Source organism: Phyllobates terribilis, unplaced genomic scaffold, assembly GCF_046119375.1.
Source record: "Phyllobates terribilis strain yellow unplaced genomic scaffold, ASM4611937v1 Scaffold_10__3_contigs__length_209671492, whole genome shotgun sequence".
NCBI lineage: Eukaryota > Metazoa > Chordata > Amphibia > Anura > Dendrobatidae > Phyllobates > Phyllobates terribilis.
The window spans coordinates 40,003,925-40,031,165 of record NW_027362770.1 but is presented as its reverse complement, the minus strand read 5'-3'; positions in this window follow the sequence as shown (position 1 = coordinate 40,031,165).

Sequence of the window (27,241 nt, the reverse complement as noted above, 5' to 3'; positions counted from 1 at the left end):
AGCCACCACCACCACCACCCTGTCTTCCACATGGTCAAGACTCAGTAGCCGTGAGTCTGGACCGCATATTCCTCACACTGATCCTCCTTCCTCCCACCATGCCGAGTACCCGGAGACAAATGATCCCACACTTGGACACTCTGAAGAGCTGTTCACTTTAACATTTATAGATACGTGCCTCTAGCCCGGTCCACTTGAAGCGAGGTAAGAGGAGATCGCATGTAGCGAAGCCCAAATATTTGAGCAGCCACGGTTACATGAAAGCAACGGTGGGAAAGTGTCACAAGAGGTGGACGATGATGAGACACAAATGCCAGAAAGTCAGGAGGAGGACCAGGGTGCAGAAGTGGAAGATGTGGTGGTGGATGATATAGTAACTGACCCAACCTAGCAGGAGGACATGCAGAGCGAGGACAGCAGCACACAGGGGGAGGGAGGCAGAGCACCCCAACAAGCAGGAAGAAGCAGTGTGGTGGCCGCAGACAGAAGGCAGGCAACCGTTCCCCATAACACCAACACGAAGGAAGTTGCCAGTACAACTGTTAGGTCTTCCCGAGTCTGGTTGTTTTCTAAGACTCTGGCGATAACCCCAAAAAGGCCATTTGCACCACCTGCCAGGCCAGCATCCACAAGCGTGGAAAAACGACCAGCCTGACCACCACCAGCATGATCAGGCACATGGCAGCAAAGCACCCGACTTTGTGGGCCGAACCCCAGGGTCCAGGAACAGTATCTGCGGGTGGCACCATTGCTTCTTCTGCTGTTGTGCGTGCATGCCAATCCCCTGTCCATGGTGCATGTGAAGATGCCTCCTGCCCTGCACCTGTCATTGCACACTCTGAAGTAGCAGCATCAGGAAGCACGTCCACGTCCTTGTCCCAGCGCAGCATTCAGGTTTCCATACCCCAGTCCTTGGAACGCAAGTTTAAATACGCAGCGAACGCCCCACAGGCCACACTACTAAATTCTCACATTTCATGACTGCTTTCGCTCGAAATGTTGCCTTTTAGGCTCGTGGAGATGGAAGCATTCCGCAACCTGATGGCGGCTGCCGTCCCTCGGTATTTGATCATCTGCCGCCACTATTTCTCCCTGTGTGCCGTTTCCACTTTACACAAGCACGTGTTCCACACCATTAGCCGTGCCCTCAACAACGCAGTTACCGGGAAAGTCCACCTAACCATTGACACGTGGGCAAGTGCTTGTGGGCAGGGATGGTACATCTCACTGACCACACACTGGGTTAACATAGTGGAAGCCGAGACCCAGTTGGACCTTGGGACAGAAAACGTCCTCCTGACACCAAGGATTGCGGGCCCTAGGTCAATCAGGGTTGCCACCACAGTCTACAGCTCCTGCACCTCATCCTCCTCAGCCTCCTCCTCCTCTTCAGCCTCCATCTCTGAAATGACCACGTCAGTCACAAGCTGGAAGCACTGCAACACTGCCTCGGACAAGCGGCAACAGGTTTTCCTGAAGCTAATATGCTTAAGTGACAAACCACACAATGCTGAAGAGTTGTGGACAGCTCTGAAAGTGCAGGCAGATCTGTGGCTCACACCGCTGAACCTACAGCCAGGTATGGTTATGTGTGACAATGGCCAGAACCTATTGGCAGCTCTGAGGCGAGGCGAGCTCACACACGTAGCATGCCCGTGTGCTTAACCTCATGGTTCAGCGGTTTCTCAAATCCTATCCGGAGCTGCCGGATCTGCTTGTTAAAGTACGGCGCCTGTGTGCCCATTTTAAAAGTTACCTACAGCTTCCGCCGCCCTTGCCATGTTTCAGCAGTGTTTGCAGCTTCCAGCTCACAGACTGGTGTGTGATGTCCCCACGCATTGGAACTCTACACTGCAGATGTTGGGAAGGATTTGTGAGCAGAAGAGGGCAGTTGTTGAGTACCAGCATCAACAAGGCCGTCAGTATTCAGTTCAGACTCCACACATAAGACCTTAGTAGTGGAAATGGATGTCAGACATATGTACCATCTTCCAAAACTTTGAGGACTCCACCAAGATGGTGAGCGGCCATGACGCCATAATTAGTGCTACCATCCCGCTTCTCTGTCTTCTGAAAGCTCTATGCTCACAATCAAAGAGGATGCATTGCAGGCGGAGCACGATGATATGGAGCAAGGAACCATACAGGGTGATTACACACAGACCAGCCTCATCTCATCCCAACGTGGATTGGAGGACAATGAAGAAGAGGAGGAGGAGGAAGAACAGGAGCTAGTTTCATGCACTATAGACGGTAGTACCTACACAGCTGTCATACCGTCTGTTCAGCATGGATGGCCAGAGGACAGAGAGGAGGAGGAGGAGAGCATGGTTATTCCTCTTGGTGAGGACACGGAAATCTTGCCTGTTAGTAATCTGGCACGCTTGGCTGAGTTTATGTTATGCTGCCTTTCCCATGACCCTCGCGTTCTCAAAATTTTGGATGACAGTCATTACTGGTTGGTGACACTTCTAGACCCATGCTACAAGGAGAACTTTATATCTCTTATTCCTGAGGCGGACAGGTTTTCAAAAATGGGGCTGTACCAGAGGACCCTTGTTGCGGAACTATTAACAAAAATTCCCATCTGAAAATGCTGGCGGCAGAGGGCACACTTCGTTGGACAACCAAGGAGTACAGGAGAGAGAGACACAACTTTAATCCAGCAGAGGCAGGGGAACACTGTCAAAGTTCTGGGAGAATTTTCTCAGCCCCTCCCATTGTACAAGCCATGAGGCGTGGGGTACTCTCACAAGGAGTGTAAAGCTTGGGATGATACTGAGGGAGTACCTTGCCAACAATACCAACGTCCTCCGTGATTCCTTTGTGCCTTAAGATTATTGGGTATCCAAGCTGGATAAGTGGAATGAACTGGCTCTGTATGCCTTGGAGGTCCTGATCTGCCCTGCTGCTAGCATTTTATCAGAGCGGGTTTTTAGTGGAATTATAACTGATAAGCGCATCCGCCTGTCAACTGAAAATGCTGACAGGCTGACTCTTATAAAAATGAACAAGGGCTGGATTGGGCCAGACTTCTCAACATCACCGAATGATAGCAGTGTAACAAACTCAAATCCAGTATCTTTTCTTGGGAGGTGTATTCCCATGCAGCTTTTCACACCCAAACATGGGTATACGCTTCCTGATTTTGTCTATTTGCTCTTGTCCTCCTCCTTCTCCTAATCCTCCACCACCATATCACCAGGGTGACCATGGTCCGTGATGCAACATCCACATAATTTTTTTAAAGGGTGTTTATGATGTCCATAAAAAAAAAAAAAATTATACAGTATGTTCATGTATACCCCCCAGGGGTAAATGTTTGTCAGCCCATACACTTAATGCATGGGCATTCCAAGTATAAGAGGCCCACTCTTTTCAAATGGGAACATTTTTTATGAGGCCCTCCTCCATGTCTCTTCCAAGGGGCATTGGAGTGCCTCCAAATTTTTGGCAACCCTTGCACACACTGCATAGGCCAACACTGTGGGAGACCCACTTCCTTATAATGGAAACATTTTTTCTTGAGGCTCTCTACATCTCTTTCAAGGGGCATTGGAGTGCCTCCCAATTTTTGGCAGCCCTTGCATTCACTGCATAGGCCAACACTATGGGAGACCCACTTCCTAATAATGGGAATATTTTTTTATGAGGCCCTCTACGTCTCTTCCAAGAGAATGGGAACATTGTTTTCTGGAGGCCCTCTGACCTCCACGTCTCTTCCAAGGGGCATTGGAGTGCCTCCCAATTTTGGGCAACCCTTGCATTCACTGCATAGGCAAACACAATGGGAGACCCACTTTCTAATAATGGGAACATTGTTTTCAGGAGACGCTCTGACCTCCACGTCTCTTCCAAGGGGCATTGGAGTGCCTTCAAATTTTTGCCAACCCTTGCATTCACTGCATAGGCAAACACAATGGGAGACCTACTTCCTAATAATGGGAACATTGTTTTCAGGAGGCCCTACTCTAAGTCTCTTCAAATGGGTTTTGGGGTGCATCCAAATTTTCAAAGTGGTATTGGGGTGCGTCCAAATTTTGGGCAGCCCTGGCACTAACTGCATACGCAATAACAGTATAGGAGACCCACTCTTTAGTAATGGGAACAATAAAACATAGCCGGCTGATGGCTCTCTAAGAATAGTGAGGACCGACTGCTGGCCCTTTAAGAATAGTAAAGGCCGCCTGATGGCCCTATAAATATAGGCTTTGTGACTTTCAGAGTCCCTCCTTCATAAATGAAACACAATGTGTCTGATGATATCTCACACACCACATGGCCAGATAAGGTTGTAAAATGTTAAAATGACATTTCCTGGTGAATGCATTAGTCACGGTTGAAAGCAATGCAAAAGTGAAAAAACGCATCAAAAACGCTACGTGTGAACATAGCCCAAGGTGTGGAGGAGCATTTTTGTTTTTGGCTATTTATGTTGCTTAATATACAAGTCATTAGCCTGGAAAGGATGTTCCTTAACATATTTCCCAGGGAAATCGATTTTGGATTAGTTTTTATATGTTTTATTGTGAGTCCGTAAAAGTGGCGTAATACCTCTGACAAAGTTGTTGACAGAAGTGACCTGAGAGTCAGAAATGGTCTTCCCCATGCTGTCCCCATGTCATTTGAGCAGACCGCCGGAGGGAGCCACCTGAAAAATGCTCGAGTTTCCCATAGACTTACATTGGGCTCGTTGCTCAGGTCGAGCACCCGAGTACTCCAATGTGCATTTTAGTGCTCGCTGACCACTAGTAATTAACATATACATGACAGTCTACAGTGGAAAGCAACCTGAAATGACAGGTACACTAAAAGAGTACCTATCACCAATCTGTTGACGCCCTTTGTATTTAAGAAAACAATGGATAGCTGTAGAATGATGATTTTAGTAATTAATATTTATTTATAAAAATGCTGGCATGTGTCCTTAATGCACACTTAAAGTACCTGACTTTCCAGCAAAAGTCAGGTCTAGACTTTCTGTGAGGTGCAATCACACAACCCTCTGCAGCTCCATTCACATGTTATCTCAAAATGTTGCACTTTGAATTAAGCAAGATATGCTACATTTTTAACTTATCAGTTAAGGAATAGTAATATCATTTGGGCGGGTGCTGTTTTTGCAAGTGGAAGCAAGACCTTAAGGTTCTATACTTTACATCACTCAATGTGCTGCCATATGGTGCCTTGAAATTATGCTGTAAGATAAAAAAATCTCCCTTTGCTGTTGAAATTGGATGCACAGTATGGGCTGTAGACTTCGATGGGTGCTATATTATTGCTTTCTAGTATATGAAGAGTGTACATCCAATATGTTCATGTAACATTACCTTACCATCAGCTGAATTATCAGTTTTTTTCTTGCATGATGCAAAAAAAATCTTTAATGTAAGAATTGTCCTTTGTTCTGCAGGTAATTCATTTGCCATGCAGATATATTTGAAAGGGAGAATTATACTGTCAATGTTTTAGTGTTTATTGTGTTTTCTTTACTGCATTTATATTATACGTCAAGTGTTTCTCTTGTATGAATATATTACATATGTATTAACAGCATAAAAGTTTCATTTTATAAAGGATTAATTCACTTTGCAGTTGTCTGGTTGCTAAAGATAAAGAGTCTCTGAGCTTTCTATCCTTGATAAACTGAAAGGTCATGGCGATGTGTTTGCCTTCAAATAGAAAAATTGCATTTATTTTCTGCAAAAATGAACACATGGATTTCTAGGATATGAAGTGAACAAGTCTAGAACAAGCTTTATCTAATTAGAACATTAGAATATGAAGCACACATAGATATCAGGAATTCCAATGTGAGCTTTCAGGAGTTTGGAGTTGAGAGGAGAAAAAGGGTCAATAGCTAAATGGACCTTTTAATAATAGTTTTACGGCTTACAAGAGTTTATTTAGCAAGTGTTAATTGGGCACTTATTTTAACTGGGAGGCAATATTTTATGGTTTATGTATGAATAAAAGTGCTTGTTTGTATGTAATATATGAAATAACACCAAATAAAGTGCACAAAAAAGTTCAAACATAACTTTACTATTGGAAATTATCAAATCTTTTGAAATTAATTTGTCAGCATTGATTCAGTTTGAATTATAAGTACTCCATTTGCTCTGAAAAGATACAGTGGGGAAAAAAAGTATTTAGTCAGCCACCAGTTGTGCAAGTTCTCCCACTTAAAAAGATGAGAGAGGCCTGTAATTGACATCATAGGTAGATGACGCGCCCCCTGGGCCATGTTGTTAGGGATACCCGGAGCCGGATCAGATGGGGGTTGTAGTCTCCGAGTGGCTGTGACCCGGTCCGTGCCCAGGGTGTCAAGCTCAGTGTGTGGCAGTCCTTATGATGTTACTAGATGTTCTTTTGTGTCGACTACGCCACCCGTTGAATTGCGGTCAATACGGCCGCCGCTGCAGCAGGGTCCACTGAGGCTGGTGATGTGTGTGCAGCTTAGGTAGTATAACCCCCAACGGGAGGGGTATAGCCTCAGGGGGTAAGCCGTGGAGGATGGTGGTTGTGAAGGTGCAGCAAGGAGACTCAGAGGCATAAAATGCAGTTCCAGGGTTTTACTTACTGGTGTTGCTCGGGTCACTGTGTACAGCAGTGACCACCCAAGCCGTGCTGCGTCCACCAGGTCCTGGACTCGGTCAACTCCCAGGCAACTCCGGAGTGTGGTCCTGAGCTCCTTTCTGTCTCTCCCTTCTTCTGGCCGTTCCCATCAGGGATCCACCTAAGTCCGGCTCCCTTGGGCCTCTTGTTGGTCAAGCCTCCTCTGGGCTCCCTGACCCTATTCTTGGTCTGCCTTCCGGGTGGATTTAGTGGGTGATCGTGGCAGATCCTGCCCACGACCTCCGGTTCCTGGCTAAGGTGTGCTGTAGCCTCTGCCAGCTTGGGATCCGGTACCCTGTTGCCGACCCTTCACCCTATTAGCTCTCTTATGGGCTCTTGGGGTCCCCTCTGCGCCTCTGGGTCTCTCTCTCTTCTCCTCTGCTCTGCTTCTCAGGCTCTCAGACAGACTGTCTGACTGGCTCACAGGCTCTGACTGACTGACTGACCCTGATCTAAGATGGTGCCCACCTTAAATACTCCCTCTATGTGTGAGCTCAGGTGACCAGCACCCAATGAGCTCCTAGCTTTACCCAGGCTGCTCCCCCTATCTGCCCCTACACTACTGGGATGTTCCACCCCCCTCCCACTCCAGCCAGGAACAGACACTGTCGTACCTGCACATTTCTCTAGTGGGAGTACCATCGGTCTGTTCCCCGGAAATGGGATGTGTGTAGTGCATGCAGCCTACTAGCTCAGTTCCACACTCCATCCTTACCCGGGAGTGGAATATCACACCTCTGGGTTGAGGTGCAATACCCCTGTAGCAGCCGAATCCTCAGGGTGCTACATTCCCCCCTGGTAAATCACAGCACGTCCTCGGGCTGTAAAATATAAACATCCAAAACATACAATTTTTTTCATAAACATAAACATAGAAAACATCATATATATATATCAGCAATAAACTTTTCATATAAATAACATTCTTGTTTCTGGTTCCTCCGGTCACGGTGCAACTTGTGACCGGGTAAAGTGCGACAGTCTCTCTTGGAAGAAAACAGTTCCCTATAAAACCGGTAGGGGGCGCTTTAGGAAGCACAACTATATACAAGGGAAATATGGCCGCTCTCAGTCCTCGGCCAGGTATTAGGGAGGAATGACCGCTCTCAGTCCTCGGTCAGTGGGAATAGGGACACACGGGATTCAGTTCAATTGGCTGGTCCCAACGGGGACTATATTTTAACTAGAACAGTTCTTATACCCTGACGGGTAACTATGTACAGTCTCTCTCTACCGTACTTCAACGACGGCGTCCTCCTGCTCTTTCTTTAGATTCTTCAGACCCGTCCGGGTCCTCTTGCTCCTCCTCACACCGCAGCTCCTCCTCCGTCAGGCGATGCACATGGAGGGCGTAGGGTCCTTTGGCACACTTGTGCCGGGTGAAGGTGACCTCGTCCCCTACGTACAGGTCACGACCTCTGTGTCCCTCCGGCAGATGGCTTTCTACGTCTCTGCGGGTTACAAAGACGTCGCCGGGGGTCTGATGGTCTCTGATAAAGCCCCATCCGTGCTGCATGTTGAATTTTATCACAGTCCCGGTGGAAGGGGGACCATGTGCTGCACGGGGATTCCTCCTGGTCCGGCTCTTCTGCTCCGCGCTCCTTATCTGCGCTTGCTGTTCCCGGACCCGCCTCTCTCTCCGCTCCCTCTCGAAGACCGCGAGCTGCTGGCGGCAGCACTCTGCACGCTCCGCTGCGGCCGCCCGAGTCTCCTGAGTGAACCCCATGAGGTCTTCTCCAGTGGGGTCCCACTCGAACTGTGCCTCCTCCAGCGGGGGCGAGGTCCTCCTTGCGGGCTTCGGAACCGGAATCAGGGGCTCGCACATGGGCCTTGCTCTCTGGAGTTCCAGCTGAATATACTCCTGGGGCCATACAAAGGGCTGCCCATCCGGGCACGTATGCTGGGCGAACAGGTCTTCACCCAGGTGCGGCACTCTAGATGTTGAGGGCGCGTTGATGGTAGCGGCGCCCGGGTTGACCAGGCCTTGCGACCAGGCTTGGGGCACCCTAAAGGCAAAGGGCACCGTAAGAACGGCGGCGCCCGTGGTTACTCGGCCCTGCGGCCAGGCCGGTGGCTCGCGGAGGTAGGGGGCGCTGTTGGTATTGCGGCGCCCGGAGGTACTAGGCCTTGCGACCAGGCCGGTGGTATTTCCTGCTTGGCCACGCTCGAGGTCGAGGCGTGTGACGTCACAGGGGTCGCGGCCGCGGTTTCCGGTTGAGGCCTACTCGGCGGCGGTGACGATGCAGCGACGGGCACGGCAGGGGGAATTTCGGGCTCTGCGACGGGGAGCTGGGGCAGGCACGCGGTTTCCCGGCTCGGGGTAGAGACGTCCCCTTTACCTGCCTCCGTCCGTTCAGCTCCCTTCTCGGCGCCGTCTCCTGCCTTCATTCCTCCTGCGCCATCCTCAGAGGCGGTCTGTCTCCTCGTCTCGGGCGGCGTGCTCCGCTGACGGGTTCCGGTCTGCTGGGCCATCTCTCGGCTCCACTCCGCCAACGTCTCTCACTGCACCCGGGCCATCCTCCGTGCGAGGCCCTCCAACGCGGTCTGTGCACACTCCCGGTCTCGGGGGAGCTGTGCTAGGATCTCCAGCAGGCCTTCTGGAGTGGCGACCTGCAACAGGCTCCTGACCACTGGGTCGGTGCTGCCTGACTCTCCCTCCATCTCCGGGTAGGCTCTCTCTGGACTCTCTTCCAGACGTCTTGTCTCCGGGTGCGCTCTCTCCAGACTGCTCCAGGCGACACCCATCTTTGCTCTCTTGTTCTGTCTCCGCCCACATCGAGGGTGGTCCCGGGGCAACTTAGTGATTGTCAGTTCCAGGGGCAGTTCTCTTACGCTGATGGACACTTCCAGCATCACAGTCTCTGTTGGTGGGCGCGGTTTCCGCTTTTGGCGCCATTCTTCGACCTGGCCCACGATGGGAGGTGGCCTCTTGCCACCCTCCGGCACGCCCATAATGGCGTCCGCTCTTCCAAGGCGGGAAATCTTCGGAAATGGCGGGAAAAAGCTGCAAATGGCGGACAACCGGCGGGAAACGACCTGTGATGGGGTCCGTTGGCGGGGACCCTCCGGAACCGGCAGGAGACTTCTTTTTGAGGTAACGGTGAACTTTTCTTCAGGCACGCAGTACCCGGTTGTTGCGGGCACGTTATCCTGCCGACTACGCCAAAGTTGACGCGCCCCCTGGGCCATGTTGTTAGGGATACCCGGAGCCGGATCAGATGGGGGTTGTAGTCTCCGAGTGGCTGTGACCCGGTCCGTGCCCAGGGTGTCAAGCTCAGTGTGTGGCAGTCCTTATGATGTTACTAGATGTTCTTTTGTGTCGACTACGCCACCCGTTGAATTGCGGTCAATACGGCCGCCGCTGCAGCAGGGTCCACTGAGGCTGGTGATGTGTGTGCAGCTTAGGTAGTATAACCCCCAACGGGAGGGGTATAGCCTCAGGGGGTCAGCCGTGGAGGATGGTGGTTGTGAAGGTGCAGCAAGGAGACTCAGAGGCATAAAATGCAGTTCCAGGGTTTTACTTACTGGTGTTGCTCGGGTCACTGTGTACAGCAGTGACCACCCAAGCCGTGCTGCGTCCACCAGGTCCTGGACTCGGTCAACTCCCAGGCAACTCCGGAGTGTGGTCCTGAGCTCCTTTCTGTCTCTCCCTACTTCTGGCCGTTCCCACCAGGGATCCACCTAAGTCCGGCTCCCTCGGGCCTCTTGTTGGTCAAGCCTCCTCTGGGCTCCCTGACCCTATTCTTGGTCTGCCTTCCAGGTGGATTTAGTGGGTGATCGTGGCAGATCCTGCCCATGACCTCCGGTTCCTGGCTAAGGTGTGCTGTAGCCTCTGCCAGCTTGGGATCCGGTACCCTGTTGCCGACCCTTCACCCTATTAGCTCTCTTATGGGCTCTTGGGGTCCCCTCTGCGCCTCTGGGTCTCTCTCTCTTCTCCTCTGCTCTGCTTCTCAGGCTCTCAGACAGACTGTCTGACTGGCTCACAGGCTCTGACTGACTGACTGACCCTGATCTAAGATGGTGCCCACCTTAAATACTCCCTCTATGTGTGAGCTCAGGTGACCAGCACCCAATGAGCTCCTAGCTTTACCCAGGCTGCTCCCCCTATCTGCCCCTACACTACTGGGATGTTCCACCCCCCTCCCACTCCAGCCAGGAACAGACACTGTCGTACCTGCACATTTCTCTAGTGGGAGTACCATCGGTCTGTTCCCCGGAAATGGGATGTGTGTAGTGCATGCAGCCTACTAGCTCAGTTCCACACTCCATCCTTACCCGGGAGTGGAATATCACACCTCTGGGTTGAGGTGCAATACCCCTGTAGCAGCCGAATCCTCAGGGTGCTACATAGACCTCAACTATGAGAGACAAAATGAGAAAACAAATCCTGAAAATCACATTGTCTGAATTGGAAAGAATTTTTTTTTCAAATTTTGGTGGAAAATAAGTATTTGGTCAATTACAAAAGTTCATCTCAATACTTTGTTATATATCCTTTGTTGACAATTACAGAGGTCAAACATTTTCTGTAAGTCTTCACAAGGTTGGCACACACTGTTGCTGGTATGTTGGCCCATTCCTCCATGCAGATCTCCTCTAGAGCAGTGATGTTTTGGGGCTGTCGCTGGGCAACACTGACTTTCAACTCCATCCAAAGGTTTTCTACAGGGCTTAGATCTGGAGACTGGCTAGGCCACTCTAGGATCTTGAAATGCTTCTTACGAAGCCACTCCTTCGTTGCCCTGGTAGTGTGCTGGGGATCATTGTCATGCTGAAAGACCCAGCCACGTTTCATCTTCAATGCCCTTGCTGATGGAAGTTGGTTTGCACTCAAAATCTCATGATACATGGCCCCATTCATTCTTTCATGTACACAGATCAGTTATCCTGGTCCCTTGGCAGAGAAACAGCCCCAATGCATGACGTTGCTGTTTCTACCAAACTGTTCTACTTTGATCTTCTCTGACCATATGACATTCTCCCAATACTCTTCTGGATCATCCAAATGCTCTCTAGCAAACTTCAGATGGGCCCGGACATGTAATGGTTTAAACAGGGGGACACGTCTGGCACTGCAGGATCTGAGTCCTTGATGGCGTGGTGTATTACTGATCGGAGCCTGTGTAATATTGGTCCCAGCTCTCTGCAGGTCATTCACTAGGTCCCCCCATGTGGTTCTGGGATTTTTGCTCACCGTTCTTGAGATCATTTTGACCCCACGGTGTGAGATCTTTTGTGAAGCCCCAGATCGAGGGAGATTAGCAGTGGTCTTGTATGTCTTCCATTTTTTAATTATTGCTCCCACAGTTGATTTCTTCACACCAAGTTGCTTGCCTATTGCAGATTCAGTCTTGCCTGCCTGGTGCAGGGCTACAATTTTGTTTCTGGTGTCATTCGACAGCTCTTTGGACTTCACCATAGTAGAGCTTGGAGTGTGACTGTTTGAGGTTGCGGACAGGTGTCTTTTATACTGATAACAAGTTCAAACAGGTGCCAGTACTACAGGTAATGAGTGGAGGACAAAGGAGCCTCTTAAAGAAGAAGCTACAGGTCTGTGAGAGACGGAAATCTTGCTTGTTTGTAATTGACCAAATACTTATTTTCCACTAAAATTCGAAAAAAAATGTCTTTCCAAATCAGACAATGTGATTTTCAGGATTTGTTTTCTCATTTTGTCTCTCATAGTTGAGGTCTACCTATGATGTCAATTACAGGCCTCTCTCATCTTTTTAAGTGGCAGAACTTGCACAACTGGTGGCTGACTAAATATTTTTTTCCCCACTGTATGTATACCACTCTGAAGTGTCATATGACAATGTTGAACACATTTTGAACTCATTAATGCAAACACTTCAATATGTCTGACAAGGATAAAATGAATGGTAACGGTTGGAAACAAACAGCTCAATTAACAACACACTAACAGACTTCTTAGGCTACTTAAATAGTAAAAACTAGTGATGAGCGAGCATGCTCGCTACTGCTCGGTGCTCGCACGAGCATCTTACTGCTCGAGATGCTCAGCGCTCGTCGAGTATTTCCGGGGTTGCTCGGTGGGAGCTCGGGTCCCCTCCCTGCTTGTTTGGCGCTCTTTAGAGCGCCAAACAACATGCAGGGATTGCTTGCCACTCATTGTAATGCCGCAGCCATGGTGGTTGTGGCATTACAGTGATTAGAAGGCCGCACAGCGTCATCAGGTCTATATCAGACCTGGCGCCGCTGTGCTCGTCACAGTCACTCTGGAATCAGGCAGAGTAGGGAGAGGTGCTGCTGAGCTAGGGAGAGACTTTCTTATGTATTAGGTAGTGTAGGGAGAAAACAGGTACATTACACATATCCATCTCAACAAACAGTCCTTCTGAGGACTAATCCATCTGCAGAGATATCAGGCAGGCAGTGTATATAGGCAGGCAGGCAGAGTATATAGCAGACTGCAGTGCATATAGCACAAGAGTCTCCATTCCAATTCTGACTTCTGCTGCTGTTAGATATTTCTATACAAAGGCCCAGGTCTCAGGGGCCAGGAATACTTTTTTTTTAATATTAATCCTCATTATTTGCTTAAAAAGCAATCCAGAGAACACCGTTTTTCAGCGCCATTTCCTTGTTGGCACTGCAGAATACAGCCAGGTCCTTTCCATATTACAGCGCTAGAAATCCAGCTATTTAAAACCGTGTTTTCTCCATCACACGGATCACATATACGTTTTCAGAAAATACAGCCATTTTTGGCCTCCATTCCAATTTTTTTTCACTGCGACATTTTTAGCACCGGTTTGATGTTCAAGCTAGTTACCTACAGGCCAGGTATTTAAAACTCTGTTTTCTCTGTCACATGAATCACATATACGTTGTCAGAAAATACTGCCATTTCTGGCCTCCATTAAAAATTTCTTTCAGTGTGTCAGTGAAGCAATTCACATCAGTTTGCTATTCAAACTAGTTACCTACAGGCCAGGTATTTAAAACTCTGCTTTCTCTGTCACACGGAACACATATACGTTATCATAAAATACTGCCATTTCTGGCTTCCATTAAAAATTTCTTTCAGTGTGTCAGTGAAGCAATTCCCACCAGTTTGCTGTTCAAACTATTTACCTTCAGGCCAGGTATTTAAAACTCTGTTTTCTCCATCACACGGATCACATATAAGTTCACTTCAAACTCAGTCATTTGTATTGAGCGTGGAAGATACTGTCCTCCATTTAAAAAGGGCAAGGCACGTGGCAAGGGACGGGGAACTGGACATAATGGTGATGGTGCATGCAGAGGCCAAGGACAAGGCCGTGGGCAAACTGAAATTGTGCCACAACAAACACCAACATCTTCTCTCCTGACCTTCCTGTCCCAATTCCTAGGCGACTGCAGCACACCACTATTGAACCCAGAGCAGTGTCAAAAGGTTGTTGGTTGGATGGTGGATAATGCTTCCAGTCACTTAGCCACCACCACAACCACCACCCTGCCTTCCACCACCTGCCAGGCCAGGATCAGCAGGGGTGGCAAAACAACCAGCCTGACCACCACCAGCATGATCAGGCACATGGCAGCTAAGCACCCGACTTTGAGGGCCGAACCCCAGGGTCCAGGAACAGTGTCTGCGCTGTTGTGCATGCAAGCCAATCCCCTGTCCATGGTGCATGCGAAGATGCCTCCTGCCCTGCACCTGTCATTGCACACTCTCAAGTAGCAGCATCAGGAAGCACGTCCATGTCCTTGTCCCAGCACAGCGTTCAGTTGTCCATACCCCAGTCCTTGGAACGCAAGCGCAAATATGCAGCCAACGCCCCACAGGCCACACTACTAAATTCTCACATTTCACGACTGCTTGCGCTCAAAATGTTGCCTTTTAGGCTCGTGGAGACAGAAGCACTCCGCAATCTGATGGCGACAGCAGTCCCTCGGTACTCGGTCCCCATCCGAAACTATTTCTCTCGGTGTGCCATCCCCGCATTACACAAGCGCGTGTCCCAAAACATTAACCGTGCCTTCAACAATGCAGTTACCGGTACAGGCCCTGAGGTGTGGGGTACTCTCAGAAGGAGTGCAAAGTTTGGGAAGATGCTGAGGGAGTACCTTGCCGACCGTACCACGTCCTCCTTGATTCCGCTGTGCCTTATAATTATTGGGTATCCAAGCTCGATACGTGGAATGAACTGGCTCTCTATGCCTTGGAGGTCCTGGCCTGCCCTGCCGCCAGCGTTTTATCAGAGCGGGTTTTTAGTGCCGCTGGTGGAATTATAACTGATAAGCGCTTCCGCATGTCAAATGAAAATGCTGACAGGCTGACTCTTATAAAAATGAACAAGGGCTGGATTGGGCCAGACTTCTCAACACCACCAAATTAGAGCAGTGTAACATAAACTCAAATCCAGTGTCTTTTCTTGGGCGGTGTATTCCCATGCACCTTTTCACACCCACACATGGGTATACGCTTCCTGATTTTGGCTATTTGCTCTTGTCCTCCTCCTTCTCCTCATCCTCCAACACCATATCACCGGGGTGACCGTGGTCCATGATGCAACACCCACATAATTTTTTTAAAGGGTGTTTATGATGCCCGTAAAAATTTTTTTATACAGTATGTTCATGTATACCCCCCATGGGTTAATATTTGTCAGCCCATACACTTAGTGCATGGGAATTACAAGTACAGGAGGCCCGCTCATTTCTAATGGGAACATTTTTTTATGAGGCCCTCCTCCACGTCTCTTCCAAGGGGCATTGAAGTGCCTCCAAATTTTTGTCAGCCCTTGCATTCACTGCATAGGCCAACACTATGGGAGACTCTCTCCTTTCTAATGGGTTTTTGTCATTATTGTGGCCCTGCTCTATGTGTCTTTAATTTCTTAGTGGGGTTTTTCCTAAATTTGGTCAGCCGTTGGACTCACTGCATAACCTATAACTGTATAGCAGACTCTCTCCTTTCTAATGGGAACATGTCATACTCGTTACTATGGCCCTGCTCTATGTGTCTTTCAGAGTCCCTCCATCATCAATGAAACAGGATGTGTCTGATGATGTGTCACACACCACATGGCCAGATAAGGTTGTAAAATGTTAAAATGCATTTGCCTTAAAAAATAACGTAAAAAAAAAACAGTAGGATCTTTCTTTAGTATAAAAACAAAGTCGCCAATGTAACCTCATTGTAATTACATTGTTCAGCTCCTGCACCTCCTTCTCAATCTCCGAACTGACCACATCAGTCACAAGCTGAAAGCACTGCGGCACTGCCTTGGCCAAGCGACAAAAGGCTGTGCTGAAGTAAACATGCTTAATGCTTTGGGGACAAACCGCCCAGCGCTGCAGAGTTGTTGAAAGCTGTAACACAGCAGCTTGATCTGTGGCTCTCACCTCTGAACATCCAGCCAGGCATGGTTGTGTGTGACAATGGGGGGGACCTGGTGATGGAGAAATGACAGCCGGAATAGATATGGTTTCCTTCTATGCCAGTCCTTTCACCAAGCTAAAGAATATGGCTGTGGTGAAATATAACTCCCACTGAGAAGCTGTTTCAGATTGAAAAACATTGTGCCCACCAGAGGATTTGATTCTGAGGGCTCACCTTTCTCACCCCGATCAAGAGCCCCATAGCAGCTGAAAAGTTAGTGCTATCCTGAACTCTCCTAATATAGAAGCCAGGGCACACCAGATGATTCTCTGATGGGACCGTCCAGCCCTGCCAAGAAGCAGTCCTGGCTAAGAAAAGTGTGTGGGAATGTTCTCGGATACTCTATGGCTGCATTTTTACTGAGGTGGAAACCCATGCAAACATGGGGAGAATATACAAAATCCTTGCAGATGTCGTCCTTGCTGGGATTTGAACCCAGGATCCCAGCGCTGCAAGGCTTCAGTGCTAACCACTGATCCAATATGCTGCTGTTCACCCTCTGATAGCTAACAGGCTGGAGAACCTTGCACCTACTGCCACTCTATCTTCAGCTCCTTTTTGAGAAGCTAATGTATTTGGGCAGCCACTCAGTCTACCAAATACAATTCCTGAGAAGGAAATTGGGGAAGGCTTCGCTACTTGTACTGGGGGCAGTGCTAATACCAAGACATCGTACCATAGTTTACTGGAAATAGTCCAGGCTGGTAGGAGGCAAACAGATTCCCACAGAAAAGTACCAGCAGTAATATTTAGGGACCCGTGCTTGTAGAAGGTGGAGACAACACCGGGAGAAATAGTGGCGGCTGGGAATCGAGTATGGACACGAGGCATGAGGTTGTAAAAAGCTTCCGCCTCCACGAGCATAAAAGGCCACATTTCAAGTGAAAGCAGCTTTAGAGGACTTCCTGGGAGAAATCACAGCTGGAGTAGATATGGTTTACCAAGTCCTTTCACCAAGCTAAAGAATATGGCTGTGGTGAAATACAACACAGCAAAAAAAGCTGTGGACTGGCTCCGTACCTTTCTTGGCCACATTCACTTGACCTCGTGTTTGTGGGTAGGCAGTCCTTCCCAGTAAGTTCACTGGGGAGGACACGGCTAATGTTGTGGGACCCGTCCTTGTGGAAGGCGGAAACGATACCGGGAGAAATAGTGGCGGCTGGGGACCGAGTATTGACACCCAGCCGCCGCCGGCAAGAGGCTGTGAAAAGCTTCCGCCTCCTCGAGCCTAAAAGGCCCCATTTCAAGTGCAAGCAGCTACCCAGAAATCTGGCAGTTTAGTATTGCAGCCTGTGGGTGGGTGGCTGGCTGCATACTTGCGCTTGCATTCCAAGTAACAGAAAACTAAGCATATGGTCGCCTCTGTCATCATCATGGCCTGACCTCGGCACTATGAACTCTCCTGAATGAGACACCAGGCCCCACCGGAGGAGTCTCCGGTTTTCAGGTGGGTCTGTAAAACCCTGCCGAGAAGCAGCCCTGGCTAAGAAAAGTGTGGGAGAAGGTTCCTGGACACTCTATGGCTGTTTTTTTTAATGTGGATCGGACGTGCTTATGCATGTAATTTCTCAAATCGGATTGCAGATCAGGCCATTGCCCAACTCTGTAGTCATGAAATTAAATGTGCAAAGAAAGATGTTTGTGTGTCAAAGCACCACCGAGAAGCATGAGTTGATGTTGGACGGGCTGCCATTGCTTCTGCAAAAGCTGCTTTAGAGGACTTCCTGGGAGAAATGACACCCAGAGCAGATATGGTTTCCCTCTATGCCAGTCCTTTCACCGAGCTAAAGAATATGGCTGTGGTGAAATACAGCTCAGCAAAAAAAGCTGTGGACTGGCTCCGTACCATCCCTGGCCACATTCACCTGTCCACCTGTTTGTGGTTAGGCGGTCCTTCCCAGTAACTGAACAGGGGAGGGCATGGGTAATGTTCTGGGACCCGTGCTTGTGGAAGGCAGAGAAGACACCGGGAGAAATAGTGGTGGCTGGGGACTGAGAATGGACACTCGGCCGCAGCCGGCATGAGGTTATGAAAAGCTTCCGCCTCCACGAGCCTAAAAGGCCACATTTCAAGTGAAAGCAGCTTTAGAGGACCTCCTGATAGAAATGACAGCTGGGTAGATATGGTTTCCCAAGTCCTTTCACTGTGCTAAAGAATATGGCTCTGGTGAAATACAACTCAGCAAAAAAAGCTGTGGACTGGCTATGTACCGTCCCTGGCCACATTCAACTGTCCATGTGTTTGTGGTTAGGCGGTCCTTCCCAGCAAGTGCACTGGGGAAGGCACAGGTAATGTTGTGGGACCCATGCTTGTGGAAGGCAGAGACAACACCGGGAGAAACAGTGGCGGCTGGGGACCGAGAATGGACACCCGGCCGCCGGCATGAGGTTATGAAAAGTTTCCACCTCCACGAGCCTAAAAGGCCACATTTCAAGTGAAAGCAGCTTTAGAGGACTTCCTGGGAGAAATGACAGCTGGGTAGATATGGTTTCCCAAGTCCTTTCACAGAGCTAAAGAATATGGCTGTGGTGAAATACAACTCAGCAAAAAAAGCTGTGGACTGGCTCCGTACCATCCCTGGCCACATTCACCTGTCCACGTGTTAGTGGTTAGGCTGTCCTTCCCTGTAAGTGCACTGGGGAGGGCACGGCTAATGTTGTGGGACCCGTGCTTGTGGAAGGCGGGGATGACACCTGGAGTAATAGTGGCGGCTGGGGACCGAGTATGGAGGTTATGAAAAGCTTCCGCCTCCACGAGCCTAAAATGCCACATTTCAAGTGCAAGCAGCTGTCAAAAGTTTGGCAGTATAGTATTGCAGCCTGTGGGTTGGTGGGTGGCTGGCTGCATACTTGCGCTTGCATTCCAAGGAATGGGGTAGGGACAACTGAACGCTGCACTGGGACAAGGACGTGGATGGTGATTGTTGCAAGTCTGCAACGACAGGTGCATGCGCCAAGGATCACTTATGATGGGCACACTTATAGGCAGTGACTTGGGAGTCAGAGATGCTTCCAGAGGTCTTCCCCATGCTGTTCCCATGTCTTTTCAGCACTGTATGCTTGTGTCTGATGATGTGTCACACACCAAATGACCAGATAAGGTTGTAAAATGTTAAAATAACATTTCCTGGTGAATGCATTTGTCTTGGTTGAAAGCAATGCAAAAGTGCAAAAACGCATCAAAAACTCTACGTGTGAACATAGCCCAAGGTATGGAGGAGTATTTTTGTTTTTGGTTATTTATTTTGCCCTATATACAAGTCATTACCCTGGAAAGGATGTTCCTTAACATATTTCCCTTAACATATTGTTTTCGTTTTTGTATGTTTTATTGTGAGTCTGTAAAAGTGGCGTAATACTCTGACAACGTTGTTGTCAGCAGTGATCTGGGAAGCAGAGATGCTTCCAGGGGTCTTCCCCATGCTGTTCCCATGTTATTTGAGCAGTGTTCCCTTCAATTTGGGCAATTTTTAGGCCCTCTGCAGACCTCCATGGGGAGCCACCTGAAAAATGCTCGAGTTTCCCATAGACTTACATTGGGCTCGTTGCTCGGGTCAAGCACCCGAGTATTCCAATGTGCTCGACCCGAGCAACGAGTACCCGAGCATTTTAGTGCTCGCTCATCACTAGTAAAAACAGTTCTCAAATTTTATTTTTGGAGGCACGTTTGCCTTGCTGATATATATTGTTAACACAAATCTGTGTTTTTTTTTCAAATGCAACAGTACAAAAATTATCACTTTTTGGGGAATGTAAAGAACTTTATTTTTTGCTGCATGAAGAGGCAATAGTTTTTTTCATAAGCTGTTCAAACATTGTCTATTTATTTAGAATCCAGAAACAGGTGTGCTCTTTGAAAACAATGGCTTCTCAACTAGCAGTGAAAAATTATCCCTTTTAGGCTGCGTGCCCACGTTGCGAATTACAAGCGTATTTGCTGCAGATTTTCCGCAGCGGAAACGCTTGTAAAACGCTTGGTAATCCGCATCCCATGGTCCCCAATGAGAATCCGCAAGTTCTATGCCCATGCTGCGGATTTTTCCGCAGCGTTTATGCTGCGTTCAAAAATCCGCAGCATGTTCATTAAATTTGCGTTTCCGCAAGCGGAATTGCCTTATACAATGCAATAAAAAACGCAAGGCAATTCCGCATGTCGAAAACGCGTGAAAAACGCGCGATAAACGCTTGCGGAATACCGCATGCGTTTTTCCGGGAGAGGACATGCGGAAATGAAGCAGAAATTTTCTGCTTCATTTCCGCAACGTGGGCACATAGCCTTTGAGGAACTGCAATAGGTTTGCTGTTTTCAAAATGACTTGATAATTAAAATGGCTTTTTATCAAGCCAATTCAAAAATTTTCCCTATATTTAGAGAACTGGAACAAGTTATCTGTTTTGAAATTGAAGAAGCGATGTCTTTTCATCAAACCATTAGCAAAATTATCCCTATTTTAGGAGCCTTTTCATGTTTGTTTACCCTAAAGAAGGTACACTTCCCAACAGCATTACAGTATAGCTAAGCAACACACAGGATAAGCCCAGGAGTCGAGACTAGCTATGGTTTCCAATTAAAAGTAGTTGGCGTTGTTGAGTTTTCTCAAATAATTTAATTTGATTCACATGGAATCATATTAAGCACGTAAAAGCCTCCAATATTCCTGGAAAATACAGATATAACAATCTGCGGTCCTCTATGTGTGCATTGAACCTGTTTTGAACTCTGTAATGAAAATGCAGCCTTATTAATTTCCAAGTAACCTCCACCTATCTGACTAGGTAAAACAGATGGTGACCAGTGGCAAAGAGCAGCCTAATAAACCACACAATGCAGCTTCAGACATTTTAGGCTATTGTATATATAAAATTATTGCTTTTTTGGTGTTTATACACAAGCGGTGCAAACAAAAAAGCTGTGGAAAATGCAAAAATTATCCCTGTTTGGGGAGTACCAAGAGTTCTTGCTGAATGAAGTAACAATAGCTTTTTCATCTAAAAATTATTCCTTTATTTAGGGAATTCCTTTATTTATTCCTTTGTTTACTCCTCTGAACATGCAGAATGAATGGCTTCTGAACTAAGAGCAAAAACATATTTTTGGGGGATCCGCAATAAGTTTGCTATTGACAAAATGATTAAGCAATTATAAAGGCTTTTTATTAAGCTGTCCAAAAAATTATTATTTTTTTAGGGAGCAGGAACAAGCTAGCTGTTTTCTAAGTGAAGAAGTAATGGCTTAGCACCAAACTTTTCCAAATATTTGCCCTATTTTGGGAGAAGTTTCATATTTATGTATCCTCAAGGCAATATATTTTACATTATCAGCATAGTACAGTACAGTCTTGCACTATAAAACTTAGTGGGCAGCAAGGAGATGTGCGGCTGGTGTGGCTATGCAGTAACAGTGGCAAAAGTCACACCATAGAGAATTAGGATGTGGAAGACAAGAATATATGTGGCAGTTTAGAACCTCTAATGGCATCCCTGGCAGCATCAGTACAGTCTAGCATGGCACCCCTGCGGGTCCAGTTGCCACAGAGGTGCTGCATCTCAGCCAGAGGTGTGGTACCCCACTCTCAGGTAAGGAGGGAGTACTACCAGGGATCCACACACCTACATCCAACACTACACCACTCCAGACCAGCAGGCGGGGCAAGATGGACTTGGTCACTGCTGAGCCCTGTCCCTGGTTGGAAGGGGGGAACCAAAAGAGAGGGAACCATGTAGTGGGTGTGGGTGGAGGAAGAAGTTTAGGGGAGCACAGACAAGAGAGTATAAAAGGAAGGTAGAAAGTTCTAGAAGGGGTTCAGAAAGAGTTCTGCTCAGGGGAGCAAGGTCCAGTCTCCTGTTCCAGTGCTTGGAGCAGGAGTGCAGAAGGAGTTGTGAGCAGTTCCAGAGGAGTGGAGAGAGGAGGAGGGCCCAGCCAGAGAGGGCCAGGAGGAAAGTGAGGAGAGAAACCAGGCAGAGACAGAAGGGATTCCAGGGGCACGGCGAGTGCAGGATGCCACCCATGCGCCCAAATTCATGCTGACGTGGAGGGATCAGGCCGCAGTCATGGACCAGCCCCAGCCTAGTGGAGTACTTTAGGGCTCAGCTAGCAAACCAGAGGTTGCAGTATTTCATGTGCTGTAGCCACATTCCACACTCAATCGCAGAAAAGGTGGCCATATAGGACCAAGGGGACAGTCCGGACGTCGCCCGACAAGGCCCACGGCCACTGGCTTGGGACACTGGGTGTGAGGCGCAGGGCAGGAGGGCGAGAGCCAGCGCAGTGAGACGACCTGGAGAGGTACACAGAAAGGGGTCCCGTTCAAGTGCTTCCAAGATATCTGAGAGTTGGCTGGATCACTTCCCTGGAGGACACAGCACAATAAAACACAGTGAGCAGCAAGTAGATGTGTGGCTGTGTAGTGCAGTGACAGTGGCAGAAGCTGCACGTTAGAGAACAGGCAAGGACATATAGTATGTGTCTGTTTAGGGCCAAAAACATCAGCTCCAAAACAACAATATTACAGTAAACATCACATGAGGGACAGAGAGTAGTTGCCAGTTTGAAAAAGGAGTGGTTCAGCAGTTTTCAGCTGCATCCACTAAAGAAATAATGGAGCTGCTCTATTCCATCTGCAAATTTCCATTCTATGCTGCCATCGGTAATGTCGCACCCCCATTGTTCACATACTGATGGCCTATGCTATAAATAAGTAGTGCCCAACCTCTTTAAGAGGTGGTGTACTGAGCAGAATGCTGACTTCAGCTAATGGTGTCACTGTCAGAGGCTACTTTTTTCTGTTGTGATTGAGATGGGAGATGGGAGATAAACTCTGTTCGCTTGTCGACCTTTTGGCTAAGATCAAGTGTAGTATCTGCTTTTATCAGAATATTTAATCCCATACACTTGGCAAAATGATTAAATACAGAAACAGAAGAGCTTCAGATACCAGCGAACATCGGAACAATCTCTGCAGGACATTGATCATGAGATCAGCAGAATGCCAATGAAGACGACTACTAAAATCTTCGGAACAAAGCCTTGAAGATTTTAGGAGAAGACAGTGGCTCAACAAAGACCTCTCTTGATATATGTGTTCAGAAAAATCCAGAGAAGAACCTACAAAGCTCTGTCCCCTCCAGGAAAGAGTCTGCAATCCCTCTCCAGGGAAGGAAGGGAAGGAAAGAAGAAACATTGACAAGCTCCGGGAAGGATACCATCGACAAGAGCCAGTAGCAGAAGATCACCAGGAATGCCCAGCCAGCCACTTTTCCTCCCCTTGGGGACTCCTCCACCACCTCCAGCTAGCAGAAGGCTGCCCAGAAGTCTTCTCAAGAGGCTCCAACCCTGGAGCCTTATATATGGCAGACAATTGCCCTAAATCTGAAGGAGGTGGATTAGAAAATGCCAGAAATTTCAAGCGACATTTTCTGCAGGAAATGCTTCTGGACCAGGGCTTCTCTGAGACAGAAACCCTTAGCATCCAGACTTTCTTGGCCAGGATCTTTTTCTATACCTTCACCATGGTGAATACCTGCTGAAGGTATTGGGATTCCATCTCCTCTTTTCCCTACTCCTTCTTAGGTGTCCTTTCCCCTGCTCCAAAGACCACTCTACCTATCCAGACCATGGTTGAGGTAAAACTTTACCTTCTTTCACCTACTACAATCTTTACCAAGGAGGATTTTCCAGCTCTTATTTCCTCAGGTTCAACCCAGTGGAAGAGGAAGGTGGAGGACAGCCCTGTTGCTGAAGCCTCCAAGAAAATCATTGCGGAAATCTTGGAGATCGGGGAGGAGGACCCCCTTTCAGAGCTAGAAGAGATGAAGAAGATGGTCGAAATCCTGGTTGTTGAACCAGAGTTGGAGGACCTGGAAGCTGCTGAGATCCCAACACTGTTCAATAAGTTAGTGGAAGAGGTCCTGCTGGATATCCCCTCACTGGCAGTCACCAAACAAGAGAACCCACCTTACTGGAGTTGCAACTAGGATGTATCATTCACATTAACATTTCTCTTTCCTCCAAAAGATGGCTAACCTTAACATCTTTTCTATCAATGTTAGGAGCATTAGGGACAAGTTCAGACATCAGACCATTTACGCCTATCTTAACGATAAGTTGTGTGATGCTTACATGTTGCAGGAATGCTCACTTCCCTCCTCTAAGTCATTCAACCATCTGATCAGGGATTGATCCATGGTCCAATCTACTGGTCCAACAGAGGTAACTGCAGGTTTGCAGGGGTCACCTTTTTGATCAGGAGATGTGCTTTCATGCTTGATTCCATTCAAGAGTTCGTCTGTAGCAGATTACTAGTAGCAGATTCATCAGCGTGTTCATGTCTCCTGTGCAGAATGAGTGCCTAGAGCTCCTCCAGCTCGCCACCACCATGATCTTTGTGATAGCTGGGAATTTCAACTGCTCTATCAAGGAGGACAGACGTAATTGACTCACCCCCTGGGCTGTGACTCACCCCCTGGGCTTCAGTGCGATGATGGGGGTAGTAGTGGCAACCCGATCCCGTGGCTCAGGTTGGTCAGACCAAATGCTGTGGCAGTCTATTTGTAGGGTTTTGAATGTCCGACTATGCCACCCGTGGATTGCGGTCAGGGATGACCGCCGCTGCAAGGCAGACCGCTGAGGCTGATGTTGGTATGCAGCACAGGGATAGGATAACTCCCCACGGGAAGAGTGTAGCCTCAGGGCAGTGTAATAGGATGCTGGGGGTGATGGTGCAGGCCGCAATAATAAGGGTTCAGAGTCTGCTTCAAACAGTCCAGGGTCTTTATTGTATTTAGTACTAATGACCCAACAGGAGTACAGGGTAGGAATGGGCCTGGGTGTCTGAGAGCATTCGGGCGAGCCCCACTGGTCAGGGTGAGTGGGTAGGCCTACCGTTCTCTCTCTGCCCTTGCTGACTATCCCCCTTTTCATGGTGTGATAGCCCACGTCCCTGAGCTGGCCGTGTACTACGCCCGTATGGCTTGCGACTCGGGCCTTAGGTACCTGTTGCTTCTCCGTCCTGTACCGGTCCCTCTGTGTGGCGGAGCCTCCAGGCTTCTCAGGCCAAGGGACCTGAAATCCCTCGCGGGTTGGTTATCTGCTGCCGGGCTTGCAACCCTGACAGCCTCGGACCCTAGTGTCCGGTTGTGTAGTTCTCTCTCAGCCAGGACCGGCTCTTGTTATCTCTGTCCCTGGCTTGCTGTTCCTCCTCTGCCTCCCGGACTCCTCAGCTGCTGCTGACCTGTCCCTTTCCTCTGGGAACCCTTCTGGATGCTTCAGAAGTGGGTCCTGGTCTCTCTAACCCTGCCCTCAGTTCCAGCTTTTATAGGGGCAGCCTGCTCCCCCTACTGGCCTGGGACAGGAGGTGCTGCATGCTAATGGTCCCTGACCAGGGAGCCTCCCTCCTGCTCTCAGACACAGCCTTTAATATTTGTGGCATCCAGGCCTGGAGTGACACATAATTTTGGTCAGTCTGCAAAGTTGGATGTCACAACCAAGCTGCTCATTGAGATCTTGACTGAAGTCTCTCTTGTGGATGATGTGGGTTCCATGGGGATAGGCTCCATTAACTATTTGTGGTGCCTACCCGATAGAGAACTCTGTTCTAGGATAGACTTTGTGTTCACCTCTCGGGCAGTCAGGCTGATTAGACACTCTATGGTCTCCTGCGTCTTCTCTGACCACAGAGCCATTCACTTTCAAGGCATCCTTGTCCATGTTGTTCCCTCTGGCACCGGCTCCTGGAAGTTGAATTGTTCTCTGATGGAACAGAAACACTTTAAATGAGCTGATACTTAACTGCCCATAGCCGCCACCTTCCACAAGTGGGTATATTCTATAAAGAAATGTTGCACAATTAAATTTAGGATGTGTGCTATGCAGCAAGCATGATCTACTTTGCCCACATGGCAGAATGTTCTGAGCATTGTCACTCCGCTACCACTTGCTGAATGGGTTTTGCCACTAATCTTTTACCTTGCATGAAGAAAAAGAAGGAGGGTGGTGAGTGGATACAATGCTGTTCCCAATGGCTGTTGGTGATTGGCTCAAGTCATATCCCCACTTCAAGGTGGTGGAAACAAACGGAGCTCCCGGTCATGGAGTTTTCAACTAGTGATGAGCGAACGTGCTCGCCACTACTCGGTACTCACCCGATCATCACTGTGATCGACATGCTTGGCGCTCGGCGAGTATTTCCGGGTTGTTCGGGCAGGAGCTCGGGTCCCTGCCCTGCAAGTTTGGTGCTCTCTAGAGAGCCAATGAACATGCAAGGATTGCTTGCCACTCACTGTAATGCTGTAGATATGTTGGTTGTGGCACTACAGTGATTGCAGGGCCTCTATGGCACCCCTCTATGACTACTTATATTCTTACCTAAGCTGTGCCTGCCTAAAATTTGGTTTCTCCATTTACAGTTTGTAGCATTCTGTCCGTGAAGCTATTCACATGTGGTCGCTGTGAAGAATAGTAAACTACAGGGCCGCTATTTAAAACTGTGGGTGACCGTCAGACATATCACATATAACAGCGTTACAAATCCAGCCATTTCTGGCCTCCATTTACAGTTTGTAGCAGTGTGTCAGTGAAGCTATTCACACGTGGTTGCTGTGAAGAATAGTAAACTACAGGCCAGCTATTTAAAAATGTGGTTGTCTGTCAGATGTATCACATATAACTGTGATCCAAATTCAGCCATTTCTGTCCTCCCTTTACAGTTTGTAGCAGTGTGACAGTGATATTATTCACATGTGGTCGCTGTGAAGAATAGTAAACTATAGGCCGCTGTTTAAAACCATGGGTGTCGGTCAGACGTATCACATATAACTGCATTACAAATCCAGCCATTTATAGTAAATGTGGAAAATATTGTCCTCCATTTAGAGTTTGTAGCAGTGTGTCAGTGTACACCATTTTACTGCTCCATTTGCTTGTTTGCAGAATACAGCCTTTTGTTTTTTATTTTATTCACATTACTGTATTGTGGAAGCAGAGCAGCTTTTTTTCAATGATCAGACATGATCCCATATGACTGCAGTAATAACCCAGCAATTTTTGTCAGCGTGTCAAATATTACACTCCATTTAAAGTACTGCAGTTGTGGGTTCAAACCTATTCACAATTGGTCACTGACAAATAGAATATCTGTGAACAATGTTGTCAGAGTATTATGCCTCTTTTACGGACTGAAAAAAAAAATACAAAAAACAAGGTAAAATGGAAAAATGTTAAGAAACATTCTT